Source organism: Euprymna scolopes, chromosome 1, assembly GCF_053919585.1.
Source record: "Euprymna scolopes isolate OS-2025 chromosome 1, ASM5391958v1, whole genome shotgun sequence".
NCBI classification, from domain to species: Eukaryota; Metazoa; Mollusca; class Cephalopoda; order Sepiida; family Sepiolidae; genus Euprymna; species Euprymna scolopes.
This window is the reverse complement of record NC_136482.1, coordinates 119643992-119670218: the sequence shown is the minus strand read 5'-3', so window position 1 is coordinate 119670218 and position 26227 is coordinate 119643992. Positions and strand designations below refer to the sequence as shown.

General features: G+C 31.2%; 1 protein-coding gene across 6 annotated transcripts in view; it reads left to right on the top strand.

The window, feature by feature from the left end:
• Positions 1–515: 515 nt before the first annotated feature.
• The window catches only part of LOC145267860 (uncharacterized), a 2055798-nt gene continuing 2030086 nt past the window's right edge, over positions 516–26227 (top strand). For all 6 annotated transcript variants that reach the window (XM_080123344.1, XM_080123412.1, XM_080123509.1 and 3 more), the window contains exon 1: positions 516–1262. The gene's annotated coding sequence lies outside the window, so the exon portion shown is untranslated. The remainder of the gene's footprint in view (positions 1263–26227) is intronic.

Below are 26227 nucleotides of genomic sequence, written 5' to 3'. Positions count from 1 at the left end.
TGTGGTGTATTTATGCATTATATATATGTATATATATATATATATATATATTACTTATATATGTATATATATATATGTAGAAATGTGTATATATACAAACATACGTAAATATTAAAGTATAATACATATGAATATCTATGTATATATATATATATATATATATATATATTCATATATATTATACATATGCATATACATAATGATCGTTCATAAATGTATATACACGCATTATATATACATGTGTATATACATATGGATACATATGTATATATATACATATATATACAGACATATATATATATATACATATATATATATATATATATATATATATATATATATATATAGTTTAGGTAGGTAAATATTTAATATTTAGACTTATCATTTTTTTTGATAAAATAAATGATATTTACTTTGTTGTATTCTAAGCTGACGTTTATTTCGACAATATTTTCCTCATCTCAGCTGAAGTGGAAGATTTCCTTGTTTTCCACCCGGATTCGGTGTTTTTTTTAGTTTTGTTTTTGTATTTTTGTTTTATTTTTATTATTTTTTTTTTGTTAAACGCACCAACAGAGACGATTTCTTAAAGTAAAGGTTAACACTGGTAGCATTTCGCAGCACTACCGCCAAGTTTTGAGGTATGCTCTTTCACGTCGGAGATTCACAAGGATACTGTAACATCACAGATACTACTCGTACTACATGGGTGTCATGTCTTCTCATCTAGGCCTTATTATTCGGACTCTCACGGACTGGCTTGTGAAACGATAATACCACCACTCTTTAAAAAAAGCGTCAACAGGATAGCAACATAACTAGTATAACTATCGTTAACGTCCACGATATTCACGCTGAAGAGCGTCTCAACTGTCAGTCTTATACAACTACTTCAATCAACATTACCACGACTACTGTTACTATTATCAATCGGGCCAGTGTCGTTCATCTGTCGGCTCGAGCAGTCAGTGTCTGCTAAACATTTCGACATACTACGGTTGTATTTACCCTAACATGACAAATGTGGACCGTGAAGTTTACCAAAAACGTAATCAAATGCGTTTAAAACAGACAGCATTTTTTGCACCGCAATCAATGTTATGAATGAAAACTAAAAAAAAAGGATAAAAGTTTTATTTACTGTAACCAAACGTGATATACATATATTTTATATGTGTATGAAAAATATATATACACACCCACTTATATTTCTTTAGTTATATGATCTACGGTGGCAACTTTACAAATATAATAATAACAAGGTTAGTTTTATATGATATATCTTTTCTTTCTTTTTTTTTAATTATCAGTAAAATAAAAAAAAATATATATATACAAATGTTTATTATTTTTCTGGTAATTGCATGTTTATGAAAGTACGTCCTCTTTTTCGCCGGCGATTTTTTTTTCTAATTAAGAGAATATCATATTATTTAAAGGTCTACACTGAATTAGTCAAGTGCAACTGCGTTTAAAATTAACTGTTCCTAATGTAATCGTGTTACGAGAAAATAATTATGAAAAAAGAACCCATAATATTATGTTTCTCTGAAAGTTTGTAAAATGTCGTATATGACATTCATTATTGCTGTGAATGAATTTTGTACAATATAAACGCGTATTAAATGCATATAACTGAGTGCTTGTGCGATCTATGTGTAAGCCTGCGTAAAATGTCAGTAATTGTGTCGAAACTTGTAACTATAATAAAGGTACCGTTTTTTTGTGTTTCTTTTTACGATGAAATTATACGGGCTAAGATTAGTTTGTGTTGACGCGTATGATATAAATCAATATGTAAGAAAAATGTGATATTTTCAGTGCTATAAAATGCTAATCCCACCTGTATACACAGACACAAACACACACGCACGTTTATATGTTAAAAACCGTTTCCCAAGTTGCATTCTAAGAATATACATCCCTTAAAATCTTTATATGTGCTGAATTTACATACACCTACAAACGCAAAACACACTCACACACACATATATTATATTATTATATTTGTGGATGCGTAAGTTTCTATGAATGCAAGTGTACAGAGCTTTGCATTTGTACATACATCTGCAAAATAAAGTGATAAAAATTTAAAGAAAAAATGAATGTGTAACCAGATTAATCTAATCGGCGAACATTAAAAAAAAACCCAACTTTTATGACGACGTATAAGTACTTGTAAACACACCGGTTAAATTCCACGGATAATAAGTTTTATCCATGATTATTTATTTATTGAAATCGTGTCTTTAATATATTCTGTATATATGGCATTTCTATTAACGCCGAAACGTTTGTTATATACGCATTTATATTCTATATATATATATATATATATATATATATATATATATATATATATATATATATATATATATATATGTATATATACATATATATATATATATATATATATATATATATATATATATATATATATATATATGTATATGCATATGTGGGGGGTATCTGCATGTTAGTGTGTTTCCTCGTGAATATTTATACACATACATAGTTTAACGTTATTTAACTGTATGTAACGCATGGCATTACTAAGGTGGTATTGGTATTCTATTTATCACTTTTTTTTTAGTGTAAGTTGATTATAATGTACCTATTACTATATATACTTGTGTTTGCAAGTATATATATATACATATATATATATATATATATACTATATATAAATATACATGCATGTGTGTATGTATGTATGTATCTATATATACAGATGATATCCACACCCTAACGTAATAGCTGCGTGTATATAAATATCCATATGTATATATATATATATATATATATATATATATATATATATATATATATACATAAATATATATGTATGTATATATTTATGTATATATATATATATATATATATATATATACATAAATATATATGTATGTATATATACATATATATATATAATAGGAAACAAAAGTATGAAAATATATGTGTGTATCTATGTATATATAGATATATATCTATTTGTGTGAACATATATGCATACACTTATATATATATATATATATATATATATATATATATTACATAATAATTATATATATATATAAATATATATAAGGTCATCAAAATAAAAATCTGTACACACGGACACACAGACACACACACACATATATATATATATATATATATATATATATATATATATATATATATATATATATATATATATAAGATGATTGCAACGTCTTGTAAGACGAGTGACACTCACTAAGGCACTTAAAGTCCATGAGCTCAAAATGCCTGAGGGAGTATCTATACAAATATGATTTTACAGAGTTTTAGCTTTGTATGACAGCGAAGACTTTCGATCGGTTCAAAATGTTGAGATCCAGCAACAAGCAAGAGCAAGATAGCCATCAACAAGGTAAACTTAATACCAGCTTAATGCGGGTACTGGTCTCCCGCTTTATGGCTTTTTAAATCAGGGATTTACTTCTCCTAGAAAGGTTGCCTTCACCACGGCTTATGGGAATCCTCTCCACACCAACACACACACCCACACACAAATATACACGGTGCTAGTTGGACGTTCACCCCGAAAAAGGGGCACACACATACACACGTATACATACATATATATATATATATATATATATATATATACATATATATATATATAAATATATATATATATATATATATATATATATATATATATATATATAAATGCAAATGTACAAGAATATTCTGGAAAATATATCATTTAAGCGCTAGTTATATCTTAACATGTAATAATTACTGATCATTTTATCATTTGTAATATCACATATAATTCACGCTTTTTATAAAAGAAAACAAATCAATGAAACACAATTATATGTTTCGTTTTGGCATGGTAATATAGGCGTACATATTTCCGATCCTACACCGCTTACGATATTCTGAGAATATTTGTTACTTTTCGAGACCATTAGTCATTTCTACACTAAAGTATACACTTATAAGTTAATAATACATACACACATAAACATGAACACACGCACACACCCACACACACACACACACACATATATATATATATATATATATATATATATATATATATATATATATATATATATATATATATATATATATGGACAGATACATAGATAGATACATAGATTGATAGATAATCATGCGTCTGTGATTTTTCCGATAAGTTATGCATGATAATATTTAATGTGTACTGCGTCCCATGTCGATAAGACGACGTATACAGTCTATGTAAGAATACCCCCAGCTTCGAATAATAATAATAATAATAATAATAATAATAATAATAATAATAATAATAATAATAATAATAATAACCATAACATTAATAATAAATGGGTATTAAGTTTTCGGCTTAGCTTTATCAAAGCGAATGTTTTGGAGGAATGCTAAAAATACAAACATCAATCAGTTCAAACCTATTTTAATATCTGATAAATGGCAATGATATAAATATCATATTTTTAAGGATATATACATCCATATATATATATATATATATGTATATATATATGTATATATATATGTGTATGTATATATGCATATATATATACGTATAGATATAGTTATATGTACGTGCATATATAGGAAAGTATTTGTGTTTGTGTATGCATATAAGCCTATGAATTTGTGTATGTATATATATACATATATATATATATATATATATATATATATATATATATATATATATATATATAAGTATATATAATAGTGCAGATATGGGTGGGTACATATATATACATATAAATATATGCGTGTGTGTATTCATATATATACATATATATATATATATATATATATATATATATATATATATGTATATTAATATTAATGTGTATTAAAATATATGTGTCTATCTATCTATATATATATATATATATTTATGTACGTGCAAATGTATATTTTTATATATACATATCTATACTTTAATATATATATATATATATATATACGTATGCGAACATGCATGTACTTATACATACACACCCACACACACATATATCTACATGCATATATACATACCTATATATTTTTGTATATACAAGCGTACACATGCACACATATGCATACACCCACCCCCACACCCCCTCACCCCCAAACATCCACACACACACACACACACACACACACACACACATATATATATATATATATATATATATATATATATATACATATGCAGAGAGAGGTGCAGTGCGAGATAAAGATCATGGTGTGATATTGAAAGTTCATTATTACTTTTTGTGGAGGCCACTTCCAATTTATTTTGTTGTAGCTAACTGGTGTTAAAAACTTTCGGAGTTGTTCATTTAAACATCAACATGATCAAACTGCCAAATTTTAAGCAATATACATACATTTGCAATTAAATCTTATTTAAGCAAAGAAATAAGAAATCAGTTTGCTGAAACTGCGTGTCTGACTTTTACGTCATAATATTAAGCAGATACTTTCTTGAAAATCCATTTAACTATTTATTCGGCGGAACGTGTGTTTAAATAAAGGTTCGAAAATTTTCGCATCGAAATTGTTTAGCGAATTGTGAGAATAAGAAAGTGAAAGAGAGTAAATAAAATACCGTGAATAACAATCATGTTGCGATTAAATCCTATCCCCTTTTATATTGCTCTATAAATCTAATTTTATCTAATTTCCCAATTGTATTTCTTTATTCTAGCTAAATATATATTCTACTTAATAACACTTTTAAAGTCAATATTTAATTATATCTATATTTATTTATTACTGTATATGCAATGGGAAAAGTTTCTGTGTATGTGTGAGAGTTTGTTTACTATAGACTCTGAAACAGCTGAACCGATTTGTTTTGAATCTAAGACGAAACTATTTTATATGTGTTGGTGTGTTCTTGTGTTTGTTTTCTATCGGAATGCGTCTGATAAATATCGATACTAGAAAAAATAAGTTAAGCATAAAAGTAGCAAGTCTAACCTTTGTGATTACGGCCGATTACCCCCACCTGAAAAATTCCTCATGTGACTGAAAACACACTATTTGATACACAAATATATGTAATTTACGTTGTCAAGCTCATCAAAATCGTTGATTTTTGTAAAGCAATTGATCCTTACGGCATTCCGGTCATAGTGCTCAAAAACTTCAAACGAAACTTGTTCACATATAAAAAAAAAACTCTGTTAAAACGTAACCGTAGGAGAAATATTTCCCATCCCTCTAGAAAAATTCATCAGTCTCCCCCGTATTTGGAAAGTGGGGAGATCTGTGATTCCCCCTTCAGTACAGAACAATAAGTATCATGCGTACCATGTGTAAGTTGCTTGAATCTATGATGAATAGCCGATGGGTAAACACCACTGTAAAAGTAAGAATCTCACTGACACGTAACATGAGTGCCGTTCTGTGAAGTCTACAGTTTCTGTACTAATTCTCATATCACACTTGATTAGTGAATCTCTTGGTAGGGGGTTCGATTCTAGAGGAATACATTTTGACACATTAAAGGCTTTTAGTTGAGTATCGCGTAAAGGTCTACTCTACAAGATCGCCAGCAGTGGAATAGTTAAACATGTCCGCTACATTATTACATCTTTTCCCCCTCTTAGAAGCATATATATATATATATATATATATATATATATATATATATATATATATATATATATATATATATATATATATATATATATATATATATGCATAAATAAGAAACTCATAGTCTTAACTCAAACGTACATCAGGGCTCGATCCAGGGTGCAACTCTATTCGTGATCTTTGTTCAATAGTCTCCTGTTTAAATCATTCGTGGACGTTCACACAGACGAAACCACGATCTAAGGCAATATTCGAAACGCCTGCAATGCTATTTCTGATACTCTCTCTTTTAATTTTTAGAATCTAGTGAAATGGTGAAAGGTGTGCCCGCTTAATTGTATGCATTGAAAACGAAGCTTTTTTTTTCTTTTCATTTGAATCGCTATGACACCTATCATGCTCTACTTCAAACCAATTGCTCTCATCTCGGAGAGGTCCATGTCTTAACTTCTGAAACGGACATTCATGCCTGCTGGAATGGAACCCATGCATCAAATCTATTGCTAAGCTCCATGTAAAAACTGTTAGATAATTACATCGTTCCAGCAATTGCTCACCTGGGTTGTAGCTACGTGGCGCGCTCTATCCAGCATTGTCAGAGTTCGAAACCGGCTTCGAAACATAGAAGGTGGTGCTCTTTTCTTTCCCTGCAACCTTTTTCCCACAAATTAGATGTATCTGCATTACGGTATATGTATGGTAAGTGCTCGACTGAACCCCACTTTTTTGGTCCCATTTTGCTAAACTTTCAGAAAGCATCCTCGACTGTTCACAACATCTGTATACGATATCACCCACTGTCTTTCTGTGCTAAAATTAAGACTCAGATTCTATTAACAAATTCTAATTCTTAGAAATACACGCCTGTTGAACAATATTTCGCTGGCCTACTTTCCAGTCGAATACATCATAGTAGCCTTCAAATCAAAGGTAAATAATAAGAAATACTCAAAAGTTACCCAATTTACACCATTATCTATTACTATACTACCATTTAACATTCATTAACTCTAATCCTCGATTGTCCCTCGGCCTAGATAAGTGGTGACGTCCACGAAGAATAGTCTAATTTCTATCAAAGTTCAGAGTTTCGTACAACCTGAACATAGTCCCACCCTAAAAAAAAATGCAGAGTTTTTGTAACTCAACTGAGCGTTCGTTATAGATTTGTTCATTTTAATGAACAATTTAACCGTGATAGATGACTTTCTAAGCTTTAATTCATGTACGTAAAAATTATTTCATTAAGTCAACATTTACTTCTTTGATGACTCAGAGGAAAGTTCGAAATGAATGTGTCTGTTTTGAACAGAAATGCGCCATAATACTTGACTTTTGCAGTTGAAGCTTTAATTAAAATCATTATTTACAGAGGATTTAATAAAATCAAGGGTAAATTCTCAACATTGTATTGTAGACTGTGCTACTTCGGGGAGTCATCTAAAGATTCCTCCTGGTACAGAGCGGTTATCATACACATTAACAAGGATATAAATAAATTTTAAAAAATGGGCAACTCCACAAATGCCGATAACATATTATTATCGGAGGGTGGGAAATTTGCTAATCTCTATTCACTACCAAACATCGTGTTTCCCAGTTAGGAATAAATATTTGCATAGTATTGCATAACCCTTAAACGTCTTACCCATCGTAAGACATGGCATTGCTTATTACATTCTCAAATGCAAAGTAAAATATCACTTTCAGTTCGAATTTTTATAATTGGGTTTTCTATGTTTACTATTAACTGCAGATCAGGCATTAGGGCTGAATTAATGATCGTGTATATAGGAAAACAACGATTCTGCTGCACAAATATCTGCGCACACTTGTCATATTTCTGAACTATCTAATTTAACTATGAACCTTAAAAATGTGTACATCTATAAATGTATGTATGCATATATATATATATTTATATATATATATATATATATATATATATATGTATATGCGTGTGTAAATATAGATATATATATCGTACATATTCATATATATAATTATATATATAGATCAATAAAAAATGAAAATGGCAGTATAAAACTATCTACTAATAATGTATAGATGTATTCATTGCTCGAATAACGTGGTACACTAATTAGGGCAGAAGACTTAGTGAGCACTCTTTATACCATTGCGATATTTATATTACAAGGGGGTATCAAATAATTATGTATTTGGCGGGAACTATATTATTTTCCCTGACATAGGAGAAGCATAATTTAATTAAATAATTCATGTACGTATGTTTCCTATCTGCATGGTATATTTAATATGTGATTAAACTCTCGGGTAAGATATAGGGTAAGTTAATTGAGAGAAGATGTTTGTTTAATCAGATGTATTAATGGGTAATAGTTATGCAAGGATTTCAATATTATGAGGGTATGCTATGTCGATGTATTTTATAAAATTATAACAGTAATTAAATGAAATATTAGTTATTCTTAATAATAGTGATATTATAAATGCGAGGGATTAATTATATAGGACACATCATAGAAAGATGTTTAAGTAAATAAGATAAAGTATAAACAGATGGTAGAATGATGGGGTTTAAATACAAAAGAAGTGTGTGACAGATATAAAAAAAGATTAGAAATATAGACATATAATAGATAATAAATATAATAATTAATAACGATATCAGAAATACAAAGTCAATAAAAATAAGGAACCAAATGGGCATAAAAAATAAGTCCAAACATAAAAAAGATATAAAACACAAAGTGAAAGAAAAGAAACAAAGAGAAATAAATAAAATGAAAATACGAAAACAGAGATAATATACAGTGGGAGAAAGTTCTTGAAGTCCGACGAGTAAAGATATTTTGCAAAGTTTTATAGGGCCTTGCTGAGTGCTGTATATTAATGAAAAACAAGTAAATAGCAGATCCTCTGTAAAAATGAGTTTCTGTTTATGTGGTGATTGAATGAAACGTGTAGCAGTTGGTGATGGGAAATCTAATTTAATTACGATGTCAAAGTTGAGACTATAATGAATATAAATGCTCCTACTTTTTTGAGAGAAGACGCATTACGCTTCGGAATACGATATATAATAAGTTCCCAGCTACCCTACACTCCTAATTAATGTATAGTCTTATTAAATAAATAAATACATTTGCATAAATATTAGGATATACTTTTATATCGGAATTTATTTCTTCAATGATTTCTACATAAGCTCAAAATGAATTTGTTGAGCTCTACCCGGTAAGTATGAACTTAAAAAAATAATCTTGTCTTTTCCCTTACACCCCCCACATATATATATATATATATATACATATATATATATATATATATATATATATATATATATATATATAAACTTTTCTCTTTACTATAGTCGCCTCATACTTCTTCATCTTCTTCATTTTCGTTCTATTTTTATATTTTTATTATGTCATTTCTACAGGTGCCTAGCCACAATATATAAGATATACGTGTCTATGTTTTTGTATGCTCTGTGTGCCGTTTCTGAGGAAGTAACTTTGACAGGTGTGTTTATTGGTTAATGCAAACGTGAGTTTTAGCTTCATAATTTATTTTTCTGTATGAATCAACGATGAACGTGTGTACTTATTTGTAAACTATTCATCTACACACACGCACACGATCACATGTGTATACCCTTTACTGATGTAATTTTGTTTGCTCTATAAATACATATATGACCATTTCGAGTACACATATTCAATTCAATTCGTGGATATCACATATATTTGCAAACATATATTTTAGTATATGATTTAATGTTTCTAATTTCTTTCGAATGTTTATGATTTACGTGAAATATTTTGTAAGGCTTTTGACAAATTACATAGTCAGAATGATAGACCTAAATCCAAACAAAATATTAACGAAAAAATTCATGGATTTGGGGAAGGTTCTGGACCGCTAACATGCAGTGAAGGGTTAGCCGGTGCTACTGAGAAATCAATAGTAGGCAGAGGTTGCAATAACGCAGATTTATTTACAAATATTACAAAAGTTATGGAGGGCACTTGTTACAAGAAAATTGTAATAGATTTTCCTTGAGCGTAAATTCGTTGTACCAATATTAGCTTCTTACACTTTTCTATGTTTTTATATATGAATGGGTGTATGTTTATATATATATATATATATATATATATATGTGTGTGTGTGTGTGTGTGTGTGTGCATCTGTATGAGCATATGTGTATATATTTGCATATATGTATAGGTGTGTATATATGGATATATGAACAATTATATGCACATGGATATATGAACAATTATATGAACAATTATATGTATGTATCTTCCCATGTATGTATATATAAATATATATGTATGTGTGCATGCATGTATATATGTCTATATATGGTATAATCACGTAGTCAGCATAATCAGGTTTGACACACCGATTCTCGTCAGATCACAGAAGTTATTAAACCTTGAGACTGGCTAGTATCAGATGGGTGACCATCGGGGAATTCATGCGTTTATGTGCGTTCCGCTTATCTCGGCCACTTGCCACTGGTATTTAAGAATGTCGCCTAAGGAGAGCTGTGCATCGGGATTGCACAACTCTTGCCAATATATATATATATATATATATATATATATATATATATATGTGGTCGTATACATGTATTTCTGTGTATATATATGTATGATAATATACGTGCATATATGTGTGTATATATATAACAATATACATATATATAAATATATATATATATATATATATATATATATATATATATATATATATATATATATATATATATATATATATATATGGGGGGGCCATGTGCATTACCTAACTAAAATAAGAGGAACGTATTTCTTGTTATAGTCGATAATTATTTTTCTTCGTCGGAATTACACTTTTTTCCTTCCATTGTTTTTTTTTTTTTTGTTTTCTTGTATTCATAGTTGTATAATTTCTACATGTACCTTGACACTACACATAACATAAATGCGTCTATACGTTATTGTACGTGTACGTGCAATTTATTACGGAATAACTTTGTTTGTGATATCTATTTTCTGGGGCGAACTGATTCTTATCTTCGTCAGTCTCATCTTTGATGCACCCATGATAAACGCAAATACTTTCGGATATACCATGTTCATATACAAAAACACACAGGCACATGATCCCACATACGAAACACAGATAATGAGTGTAAAGTGGTCCGTTAGAGAATAGCTTAGCGATAGGTAATAATTAAAATGGGATGGAATTGTACTGTACTATTGTTTATCTATAATGGCTTATCCTCCCTGAAAATAAGGAAGTTATATGTGTAAACATTGATGAATCAAAATCGTTACTGTTCTATTATTAATTAATCAGAAACTAGAATTGTCCCATAAAAAACGAATCGTTTTTAGCATTTCAGACAATATGTTTCAGGTAAACACGATTAGGATTTATTTATTATTTATTTTTTTGCTTGTAAAATTATAAAGTGCAGAAACTGTAGAAACAGCGGCCAACTGAAAATACTTCATAATCAGGACTTATACAGAAAAGCTCCCCATCGGACACGGTTTTGAAATTTAACGTGGCACTTTATTCAAGAAATAGTATTACTTAGGGATTCGATTCAACAATAATTTATATATATTGGACTTGAAAAAGATCATGTTGAAGGAACCTAGACAGCTAGCGAAATGTACGGAGATTCAAGAACGGACAGTTAAGGAGGATTAGTTTTTCTTGAAATGTAGGTTTTATTGAACGCACCCAAAAGGGGAAATTGCGGACAGTCCTTCATATCTGACAAGAATATTACTGATTATTATTAATTGTCTTTCATTAATTCAAATTCAAAACAGAACCAATCATTTGTGAAGTAATCATTTATTTTTGTATATATGCAGGATACGGCCGTGCTGACATAGAAGCGTTATTATGAGTAACTGATCAATCTTATTATCCCACAGGGTGTTTTATCAGTTTTCTGTAGAAAGATATATTTATGCACTAGAAAATTTAAATTCTTAATATTTATGAAATTATTCAGCCGGAATGATAGTTTCTTATTCTCGTCCGTGTTTATTTAAGTATCATATATCAATAGATATTAATTTGTTTGATAATGATGTTTGTTTTTTCACTAAATTTATGATTCAGTTTTTGAATTTTATGCCTCTTGCTAAATAAAAACTATATATATATATATGTATATATATATATATATATATATATATATATATATATATATATAGAGAGAGAGAGAGAGAGAGAGAGAGAGAGAGAGAGCGAGAGAGAGAGAGAGATATTTTTTTAAGATTCTATAGAAAATTGGCTCCGTGATAATAAATACGAAATCTCACTGAAATTTGATTATCTTTAAGAATATTTTACAACAGACGTAGACTAAAAATAACTGAGATTTAACCCCTGCTATCACTATCCAGAGTTACCAAGTTAATGCTCCCCGTATAAAATGAACAGTATATATATATATATATATATATATATATATATATATATATATATATATATATATATATATGTGTGTGTGTGTTTGTGTGTGTGTGTGTGTGTGTGATCGCGTGTGTGTTTTTATGTATACATTTACATACATATTGGTATACGTATATAAATATCTCTATATAGGGGTATGTACATGTATGTATGTATGTATGTATGTATGTAGGACATGTGTTATTTTTTTTACTTATGTTTGTGTTCATCATCATCGTCATCATAGACATCAAAGAGACCAATAATATTTTTAACAGACGATTGAGCCCAAGGTATGTCCTAAACACGTATCGTTTCTTTTTTAGGTTTTTTTTTCGTTTTTTTTATTTATGTATGTATTTATTTAAACTGATTTAACCTGAATAGGCACAAGCAAATCATTTCAATAAATTACATTGCGAGCCATCATCACCCTCGTCGTAATCGTTGGGTGTTCTTTCGTTTTGGTCGAACCTTTTGTTTGGGATTTGCACAGGCACTGCAACACGTGACCGCCTGTTGTTACCTGTCGTGTATATTTGAGTTATGTTTATTTATTTATTGTTGAAGAACAGCGTATTGCCGGCGCTATATAACTGGGTCTCAACTGCCTTGTGGGCCAAGGTACTTTAACCAATGATTAAGGGTTAGGTAACTGTGGCAGAAACCTCCAAAGAAATTTAGGCCCTGTCAGATGCGGTGAGTGGAACATGGTCTGGTGCCCAGCAACCTAAATTCCAGACATGAACGGAATAGAATCTGGAAGAAGAAGGCTCCCGTAAGCCGTGGTGACCGCAGCACCACTAGGAGAAGCAAATCTCTGATTAAAAAAAAAAAAAAAAAATCAAGCCGTGTGACATGTCGCTGGCTATCTTGGTTTGCTTGTTGTTGGATATCAACATTTTCAACCGAGAACGAAAAACTTAACTGTCGTGCAAAGCTTAAATTCTACAATAACATCTTTCTAAAGTTACTCCCTCAGAAATGTGTCTAGAAAAAGAACACAAACATTTCCTGTGTCAATGGAAAACTTGTGACGCGTGCAGGACTGTGAATATGAATGTGTGCGTGTATATATGATTATATGTATATGTATATAGGGCGAATGAACTCTTTTTCTAAGTCAACGGCCAATAAGCACCGTGTATATTTGTGTGTGTGTGTGTGTGTATATGTGTATTGGGGTGGAGAGGGCTCCCGTAAGCCGTGGTGAAGGCAACCTTTCTAGGAGAAGCAAATCTCTGATTTAAAAAAAAAACATAAAGCGGAAGACCATTACCCGCATTTAGCTGGTCTGCAGTTTAATTTCCTGCTGGCTATCTTGCTCTTGCTTGTTGCTGGATCTCAACATTTTTAACCGAGAGAGAGACTTAGCTGTCGTACAAAGCTAAGACTCTGTAATATCATATTTTTATAGATACTCCCTCAGGCATTTGGGCTCATGGATTTTAAATGTCTGAGGGAGTGGCACTCATCTGACAAGACGTTGCAATCATCATGTATATTTCTATGTATAAATGGAAATGTGTATGTATACTTATATATTTATGTGTATATGTATATATGTATGCATATGTGTAAGCATACATATGTATATGCGTGTATATATATGTGTATATGTGTATATGTATATGTGTGTGTATACGTATGCAATATATGCACGCATGTATATGTATGTGCATGTACATGTGTGTATGTATATGTATGCATATATGTGTATAAATAGGTGTGTGTGTTTTATTCATGTGTGTATGAATATGTCTGTATGTGCATATGTGTGTGTATGGTTATATGCATGTGCATGGGTGTATGTAAATGTGTATATGTATATGCTTGTGTGTATATGTGTGTTTGTTTATGTGCATACATGTATTGGTGTGTATATGCATAAATAGGCGGGTATATGTATGTGTATGTGAATGCGTACATCTATGTATTTGTATATATGGGTATGCAATTATATGTAGATGAATATCTATGGGTTATGCAAATATATGTATATACGTATCTGTATGTATGTGCATATGTGTATATATGTGTATATGTGTGTAAGTATATATATATATATATGTCTGCATTTATGTGTGTGTGCATACATGTATTTATGTATATATATATATATATATATATATATATATATGTGTGTGTGTGTGTGCGGGTGTGTGTGTGTGCGGGTGTGTGTGCGTGTGTGGGTGTGTGTATACCTATGCCAGTTTTCAGCATCATGTCTGATTGAGGATGTGCAAGACGCTGGTCGTACTAAAATGCCATCTTCGGGCACATAGATTTTCAGTGACTGAGGGAGTTTCACTCGTCTTCCAAGATGTTGCAGTAATCACATACACACACATATATATATATATATATATATATATATATATATATATATATATACACATATATATATATATATAAATTTCGATGTAAATATGTATGCGTGTATGTAAGTATGTATGCATATATACATGCATATGTGCGTGTATGTTTGCATGAATATATATTTACATGTGCTAGGTTGATGTAACCGGCTATGCAATATAAATTGTCCGCTAAAAAGTATTTTTTTAAATATTAAGTAAAAAATATGCAATCCAACTGATAATATATATAATTACAATGCTCTAGCACCCCGGAAACTGATAAAAATCAAGTTGTTTAAAGTTATGCCTTGTTTTGTTCTAATAACACATATTATTTAAATAAACGCCACCCTTAAAAATAATAAAATAAAAGACGCCCGCTCTCTAAAGGTTGCTATAAGATTACTGATTATTTTACGTTAATTTTATCTAGAAAAGCGACTTCACATTTTTAGACTATAACGACTTTATATATAAGAAACAACCTGTTTCCTGGGATTGTAACTGCAGTTTTAGTTTTTTTGCATCCCTGATTCGGTATGAAAGTGATAATTTTAATTAACTTTTTCTGCAACATGATATTGTACCTTCACCAATATTTATATGATTTTTTTTTTCCGTAGACTTGTATATTAACTAAAAAGTATCTTATATTTCCCCAAACACCCCATTAAACGCGGAATATTATGTGTAGCTTAATCGCCATATATTTTGATATTTTACTATATATATATATATATATATATATATATATATATATATATATTTATATATATATATATATATATATATATATATATATATATATATATATATACATATATCATGGTGACATGTGAGCCGTTCCGGTTTTAATATTTTAAGGCATATATCTGTGCTTAAACAAAATTTTCCGATCGAAATAAGCACCATCAGAGTTAACAAATATTTGATAACGCAGAGTAGGGGTATTTATGCCAATAACATAAACAGCTTGTGTTCTGATACTAACGAAGTCGCTGTACGACTTTTTGGTGCTGCTTAAGTTATTTAGGAATTTCTCACGCAGAAAGCTTCGCGATGCTTGAAAATATGATAGTCGGTAGGTGAGAATCTAGAGAGGATAAAAGATGAATCAGAATTTAGTATTTTGATTCGTTTTACGGCTGGAGCGTGGGTTTTGCATCGTGCGGTCGGGCATTCTCGTGGAGGAGAATTGGCCATTTTATATAAACTAATGCTGGTTGATATCGAAATTGCTTATGAATTTCTTCCTTTTTATTGACAGTACTTCCCCGCCGTAATGGTTTCTACTGCTGTAGTAAACGGTAAGATAAGATTAATCGCAGATTACCGAACAGTCGGCTTGACCGCCTTTTGCTGCAACTCTTGCTTCGGTTAATATCGTTGAGCTTCCTCGACGTCTAACTATTCAGTTTAGCGTCGCTGGGTCTTAAAAATCCCTCTATTCATCACAAGTCACAACCCGGTCGATAAGCAGGTCGTCCTTACCGCGTAAAAGAATGGACGATGACACTTCATAATGGCGTGTTATTGGTTGTCGGTCAATTCGGTAAACACGCATTTACTAAATTGTCTTTCCTTCCAGTCTCTTAGAAATGCTTGGCAATCGTTGTATACGTTACGGCGTAAGTTCGGAACAGTAATTTGTGGAAAGGTTTCATCTAAGACCTTTAATTGATTGTTATAAACATCCGATGTCATTTCATTACGCACATCGTATTCAGGGCTCTTTTTATCGCCACAAACTTTCTTTAACGACCATTGCACTGTGCGTTCAGTTGTTGTTCCTAGACTGTATTTGAAAGCCAACTTCAAAATTACGCAAGTATTAAGTTCAATAGCTTAATTGGAGATGTTGTTGTTATTATTAATATTAATATTATTATTATTATTATTATTATTATTATTATTATTATTATTATTATTATTAATTATGTTATTTAAACTCGTATATCTCTAGAGACGATGGTATAGCAGTAGAGCTCAATAGCTTGTCCAGAGATTTATGGGAGGAATGCTGCTGCCGGTGCAGACGTCTCATCTTTCCACGATTAAAGAGGATCTTAGGGAATGTCAAACTTTATACAGCTTGGCCCTATCTGTACCAGAGGTGTTTCCGCCGATGAGAATATACAGCCAAGCTATCTTAGAGAAACCATCCCGGATTATTTGTCGGTTTGTTTATTTAGCCTTTGCCTTGATGGGGTAATTCCGACAAACGACGGATGTTTACAATCAGAGCTACTTCTAAGAGGACCTACCATTAAAACCTGCCGAGCCCGTCTCTCCTGAGGAGACTCGTGTAAAGGTACCGGTTTACAACTTTTGATCCTGATCTAAGTTAGTATAAACAAATTCACGGGGCTTGATAGCTAAATCACACTGGATGGCCATGAGCTTGACTTAGTTTTAAATTACTATTTAAGACCTGCACCAAGAGGGTATATTTATTGAGAAATAGTGCATTCTCACTACAACCATTTTACATTTTATTATTCTGTCTATTACTTGGAGTTTTCATAAAGGATATTGTCAACGTATTCTCTTGGAAACAAATGTGTGGTGTCCCCTGAAGTCTGAGTAAAAACAATTTCCCCAAAAAATCTCAACCTCTTTTGACGTCGTTTGCAAATTAATTGACGTTATTACAGCAGTCGTCCCCCATCGGTTGCTCATTAGTCTTTGCTCAGATGGGGGTGACGATAAGGGTCGCGAATATACTTGTCTTCGTAGCCATCAATTAGCGAAAATCACGTTGATGTTTACATCCTCTTTTAGCGTCCATTATATATTTTATGTATATTCATTTTATGATGACGAACAACGAAGAAAAGGAGAGGAAAATTTGCAATTATGTAATTATAATATTTCCCATTCGTATTTCTTTGCATTTTACCTGTTTGATAATTTCTGCATGCACGGCTAGTGCCACCGCCTCATATATATATATATATATATATATATATATATATATATATATATATATATATATATATAACTACTTCATTGGCTCAGATAAATTAATATACGAAAGTATAAATTTATGCGTAAACTTTAAGTATTTACTTCAACAGTGCTCAATACGTAGGTACAGCTAGTTAGTAAGTTATAAAATATATATGGCGATTAAGCTACACTGAATATCTCGCGTTTCATCCACTCTAGGGTTCTTCAGGTATATGATAAGCCTGAATAATCCTAGAGTCGATGAAACGCGGAATATTCAGTGTTGCTTAATCGCCATATATATTTTATAACTTACTATATATATATATATATATATATATATATATATATATATATATATATATATATATATATATATGGGGGGGTGTATGTGTATCCGCACTAGAGTATTTTTCTACATATTCATTTGTTTTGATTGCTGTTATCTATTAAATCTTCTCACTAAACTCTCCAGTTCCAATCTCACTAATTCTTACTTATTTTTGTGGTATTGTTTCAAGTGTTTCTTAAATTATTGGCTTTATCTTGACTTTATTCATCCTTCATATTCTCTGTCTATTTGCTGTAATTTTTGTATCTTTGTCGGACTTTTTCTTTCTTAACTATAATGTCATGCGGTCTTTTTGCTATGAGAGGCTGGTCTGTTTGTGTATACATATTCATATGATTTTGTGACTTTCGCTTTTAAACACTGCTGTGACTTTGTGCGTGTGCCATTTGTCAGTGTATCTTAGATGTATAATTCCCAGTGTAGCGATCCCCTCAATTGATCCTATCTATTTTATATTCTTTTTGGCTTAGTTACTTACATTCCTTTATTATGTGGGTTATTGTTTCGAATCTTTGCCCAGACAGTCTGCAGTTGCTGTTTTCGTGTGTATTCTTGATCCTTCCTTTGATTTGATATGTTTGGATAGTATTATCTAGTGCGACTGTTATGAGAGATGCAGTTTCACTGTTTAGTTTTCATTTTTGTAGATATGTCAAAGTGTGTACATTAGTCTCGTCTTTGGTTATCCTTATGAATCATACGTGTAGATGTTTCTCTCTCAATTTTTCTTTTCTCATCTTATACCCTGCCTCTTCTTTTTCTGTCTTGCTGCAACAATTATTTTTCGTTTTTTGCATTAAGTGTTTATCTGTACTTTTTTCGTATTATTTATACACTCTTCTATACACACCAAGATACTTCAGTTCTGCTTTGTGTTTACCTAACAAACTTTTCGAAGTATCGTACTTAATACACTGCACAAGTGTTTACACATTTTATTAAATTTCTACGTTATAGTTTGTATTCGAAAAGAATTATAGTACTTGTTATCGCTATTCATCATTCTCTTAACTATATTGCCTTGACAGCGTTTGTTTCAAGGACTCGCAGATATTTGTAGCATTCATGTTCCCTTATTACCCTAGTCTTCGTTTGGTTGAATAGTTCCATACTGTCAATTTGCTCAAGTTTTCTCATTCTCTTAGTCAGCAGTGAGCACTTTTCCATGCGGAACTCCATTTGGTGTCGTGACTTCTATTTGTTTGTATTAGCAACTATTGTCTCTTCTTGGTTTTCGCAAAGAGATTCAAGTCGTTCATTTGCAGTAGGTCGTTAAGTCTCTCATCTTTATTAGTGAATTTTTATCAAGCCTGACACCTTTATATTTTATTAAACGACTGATTATTATGATAAATATTATTGGGAGCGAGTAACATTGAAATATAGTCCTATGCATTTTAATTTTACTTATGCATTGCTAATTAGTTGGCTATTCGAGCCCCCCTATGTTCCCATTGAATTTTCAACTAAACTTATACTTTTTTCTCGTATATTGTGCATTCTTAGTCATTCTAATATTAATGGCTGAGTTATTCTGTCACATTCTTTCTTGTAGCAGATCCATGCAATAGCTTTGTTCTTATTTCTACTTTTCACTTACCTAGGAATCTTTTAGTCTATGCATATTATGCCAACAGGTCCTTTTGTCGCTTTTTAGTAGAGTTAGTATTTTGTGCAATGGGGTGAATGTGTGAAACCGGTATTCCTGCATTCCGTGGTAACTTGGGTTCGGTATTTTGCCATTTTTCTTGTGTTTTTTTGCGAAAGTCTCCTTGTTGATTTCTTTCTCTGACTTTTCTAAGGTTTTCTGAAACTCTTCTTCAATGTCTTTAGTCATTTGCCATTTCGATTGAAATGTTGTCAGTCTTTCCCTATATTACTCCAGTAAGGTTGTTTTTTCTTCTATCATGTCGGTCGTTCTCTGTTTGCCCCCCCGTCAGCTTTCATTGTTTTCTAGGGTCCTGTTTCGCTTGAACCATTTAGATTTGTATATGTATCGTTTTAATTTCCCTTCTTTTGCTGCTATTTTTGTTTCTGTTGTTCCCGTTTTTTTCAGTCTTCCGTTCTGGTTAAATTTCTACTTGTCCATTATTCCCTATTTTCTTTCATCTTGTATATCGCTTCATCTTTTATTTTGCATTTGTCGATTAGCCTTTCAAAGTGAATTCTCAAGCAGGTTCTATTGGTTTATATTCCTTCTCTGGTCCTTTTTTGCGTTCAACATCATACTTACTGCTTTGACCTCTGCATAAATTGTTTAGGCCTGATACACACACACGCACATGCATGCACGCACACCCACCCACACACACACACATACATATATATACATATATTGTTGTGTGTATATATATATATATGTGTGTGTGTGTGTTTGTGTGTGTGTATGTGTGTATGTGCGTGTGTGTACTAGCCTATCGACCAGGCGTTGCATAGTGATGGTTTGGATCCTTTAGCAGTTATTTTTCTGGGTCAAAACCAATAAAGAATTTCTTCACATCCGATTACCCTGTATCTTCAATTCCGAGGATTTACGTACCAAATTGGTATAGTAATTTGGTAAAAAACGTAGAAATGAAATATTTTGAAATTTGGCGCCATTTTTTTATTTTAAGGTGGCTGAAGAGATCCAATCAGATGGTAAACATGCCACTGTACTTTGAATGTTGGAATACCCCTCCTTCATATTGTTTACTGGATCCGAAACCCGTCATCTGAACTGAGCAATTGTGGTGCCTAATTTTGTCATGAAGGTTCTTGATTCAGGAGTTTAACCTGTGAGCATGCGTAGTAGCGGTTGTGGTTTTTTTTCAAGAAGTGGGAGTTTCAAATTACCATTTGCACAACATATTCTCGCTGGCTCACTTGGCCATCTTTTTGTGATAAAATGCAAGGATTTCTTATATTTAGTGCGTATTTTAGCTAGAGTGTTCAGCATAATTAGAAGAAGGAATATAGTTGAATGCTTTTAAAGGCCAACATGAGTTTGTTATTCTTGAATGACCTAATAAATTGGCTCTATATTTTATCTGAACCTCCATCCGTCTTTCTCGTTGCTCTACATTCTCTGAAGCGTGTGCAGTAGACATGGCTGAAGCATACCTACTTCAACGTCTGTCTCGTTGTTCTTCGGTTTCGGAAGCGCGTGAAGCAGACTGTCCTAATGTCTTTCGTTTAGGACGATTCTTTCGTGGCTCTTCAGCCGAACTGTAAGTATACCTTTCCTAATAACTTTATCTTGGGTCTTCCTCAATTTAGGCTTGAGAAAGAACTTGAATTTTACTCTTTTCATTTGGGCAAATCAGGAGATCGGCGTGCAGGGCAACGTCTAATGCTGCGATTGATCAACTACTTGTCGAAGACCCAAGCCATTTTGAATTATCACCAATTGAATCCGAATCAGCAATGAAAGTAGAACCACTCCTAGCCTAATGACCCAAACCGCCATTTTCAACAAATACGGATATAGTATCCCCTGGCTCTTCTGCTGTGCCGTAAGGCACAGTAATTGTTGATTGTTGAGCCACGCGCCTTCTTTGCATTAGTTGATGCCTCGACGCCCCTATCGAATGCCTTCCCTTTATTGGAATAATTGCTAGGAATGTTCTCAAAGTTAGCAGCTGTAATGTAAGTGTAATGAAAGTAATATAAAATAGACTGGCGAACCTATTACAATCAACCATGTGTTTAAATTAAAACTTAAAATAGATATTTCTTAATCCATACATAATTTAAGCGAGGAGTCAGTAATGGAATGATGTAAATAGAAAATATCGTAACATAAATATATCAAAAATATGGTCAGTAAATTTTTTAAAACTGGCAATATATTTCTTAATATAGAAGATTGTGTAGTCAGTAAATAAAAAATAGTAAAACGAAAGAAAGAAAGGGGCAAAGTAATACTGTTTGGGGGTTTGGCTACTATTCATGTCACATCTAAAGTAATCTATGTCTGTTTTTTATTATAGCATTCAATGTGCTGTTCTGTTTCTACTAAATAATAAAGTTATTAACAATCATCGAATTATCCCAGAATCCACAAGAAAAATATTAATAAAAGCCACAAAGTATATATATATATATATATATATATATATATATATATATATATATATATATATATTGAAAAAAAATCAGGATTCCGCAATGATCATGACAATAATAACCTATAATAAATTATTTCTTACTGTACACAAATATGTGCTTTTAATTTGTTGAAAAATAGGAAGCAGATGAAAATTGTTTTCTTTAAACTATTTTCAGTTAATAGGAAAAAAACAAAAAAAAACACGATTTTTTTTCAAAGAGTTTTATTACTGGGAATTTTACGATATTTTTTTCATTAAAAACCTCATTTTAAAAACAGTTAAAAAAGTAACAAATATTAAGTACAATACAAAGTATACACACACACGCACACACACACACACCCACACACACACACACACACACACATATATATATATATATATATATATATATATATATATATATATATATATATATATATATATAAACTTAAAGCAGAAACAGAAGGAGCTATAAATTTTCCATGCTGTCAAATGTATATATATATATATATATATATATATATATATATATATATATATATATATATATATATATATATATGTGTGTGTGTGTGTGTGTGTGTGTGTGTGTGTGTGTGTGTGTGTTTATTGTGGTTGTGTGTGTATGTGGGTGCGTGTGTTGGTGGGTGTGTAGACATTTGAAACCCTGGAGAAGCGTATGACATATTTCCCCTTTCCACTTGTAGGTTCTTCCATTCTTCTTGTTCATTTGAAGAAGAGAGTGCGTATTTTTTGTAGGATGTTTTCTTGTTCAAATGTTGTATTTTAGTTTATTTCTTTCAGATGTGTCGGTCCTCATGTTTAATGTGTGAGTTTTACAAATCTTCTGCATGTAGGGTTTCTTCTTTGGAGTCCCCACGTGAGATGAGTTTTTGTTCTGTTCCAGGATATATATTCGTAGTATTTACATTAGTTTTTGATCTGAAAGTTAACTCCTTAGAGGATTAATCTTGCTTAGTCTGCGATTGTTTGTACCGTTTTAGAGTAGTCAATTAAGATGCCTTACAAGTTTTACATCTGTTTCCGATAACCATTGGTCTTGAGAATTATTTCTTAAATAACATAATATTATTAGCCTGTTCTCTTTTAGTGTTTATTGTTCATCGATTTTTGTTTAGATTGATTATTTTGGGTGTTATATGTATTAGTTTTCTGCCTGACATTACAAGATATACTTACATGTTATGTATCCCTTATATTTAAGTTTCTTACATTTAAAGAGCCGTCAATTTAGCACAGTTAAGGATCAAGTACTGCATGATATTCACCGAGAGAAAACATGCAATTCATGACACCCAGATACTTCTTTGGATTTCCACAGTTTCTCGTATGTATTTTGGCCATTTCTTATGTTGGTGTTGATGGCATCACACGAGCCCAAAAATGTTTTACTTGTGGTTTTGTGAAAGTGTAAGATCTGCTGTAAAGCGCACGATCACACGTCCATGAAATCATAGATAGGATTTTAAAGTATAATTACAAAAATATGTACCTATTCAAACCACGAACTTGATTTCGTGTGTGTTTCATGATGGTATTGTATTTGACATATTTATAACTCATGTAGCCTAGATGCCTGTATAGTCACCTGAACATATATACATATCTATATATATATATATATATATATATATATATCTTTAAATATATATATATATATATATATATACTGCCTATAAAATCATAACCGAAATAACATTTGCTACCTCTTTCAGAAACTTACCAGTAGTTTCGTATCAAAATCTTCGAAAACGTTGTTAATGCTAAGCTGCGCATCTTGTGAAATTTCGTACTGCTCTGTGCAATGTAAACAACTTGGAATCGTAATTGATGAATCCACGGTACTTGAGGTGTGTCAAATTACTAACAAGTCAGTTTGTTTCGTCAATAAAATGGGCCTTAAAGGTGGTTCAAGTAGTTCATAAACGAGTACTATTACAAGACAGCTAGCAAAAATTAAAACTGCCCTTTAAATATCGAAACTGATAGAAATATACACTGAAACTATGAATACATTTTTCAAGTATCCTACAAAGGTATGTAAGAGAGCTAATCAAGGTAAATCTTGATATTTTCACGCCATTCTTTACTCCAAAGTATACGTTTTTGCGAACTCTGAGTAGACAAGTCGAGAAGGTTTTGACCACACCAGATTGAAGAATGTCTCAAAAAGAAGGAGCAAAATCTGTTAAGCCTGTGATAAAACCACTATTAAAGCAGCACCACATGCAAAACCCGCCAATAATGTGATGATAGGATACGGATTTGGCTGGGATTATCGGAGGTACTTTAGTTGACACATGGAAAGTCCCACAAAGCGTAAAAATGACGTAAAATGCTTATAGCTTTTTTCTGACGAGCACTCTGAACCATGGATGTAGTAGCATAAGTTGACGTTCAGAAGAAATATTATTTTCATGCCATACAATGCTTCATTCGCACGCAGTTAACAAAAGCAAAGAATATTTTCAACACCTGGTGTTCGCTGGAACATTGAAGTGCCTGCGAATTCGCCAGATTTGAACCCAATTGAGAACCTTTTTAGTATCATGAAGCCAGAGTTCCATGCAAGTGAACGCCAATTTAAGAGCGAAGATGAAATGTTGGATGCTCTGCAAGAGATATAACAAGGAGTATCTCTTGACAAAATAACAAATGTAACTAATTCTCTGGACCAACGCCTTCATAAAAGCAGCTATGTCTTTCACAAATAATTCATAAAAAAGACCGAATTCATAAAAAATGTCGACATAGACATTGCTATATGGTTATTGTTTTTGGCATTTCCTAGTTCAGTTTATGTTTGAAAAGTATTTCAATAAACAATGTATGAGACTATAATATTTTTCCCAACCTAGTGAATAAGTTGATACACTAAAAGCAACAAACATTCCTTTCTTCTGCCATATTTTCGCCAATACTAATTTAAATACTTTTTTTTTTTACTGAAGTAGCTGAATGGTATTTTAATACCTTTTACAAAGTTGCATAGACTTAAATTCACTCGTCCTTGAAATATTAAGAAAAATGTAAACTCGTTAATAATTTTATACGCAACGTATATCTATATATCTATATATCTATCTGTATATCTCTATATATCTATCTATCTATATATATAAATATATATATATATATATATATATATATATATATATATATATGTGTGTGTGTATATATATATTGCATCTGATACCTATTCGATATTGGAAATTATTGCAAAAAATCGTAAAAATCAACTGCTTTCGAAATATTAATCGAACTCAAAATTGTATATATACATATATATATATATATATATATATATATTTACACACACACACACATATATATATATATATATATATATATATATATATATATATATATATATATATATATAGATAGATAGATAGATAGATAGATACATTACGGGAAATATAAATGTAATTGAT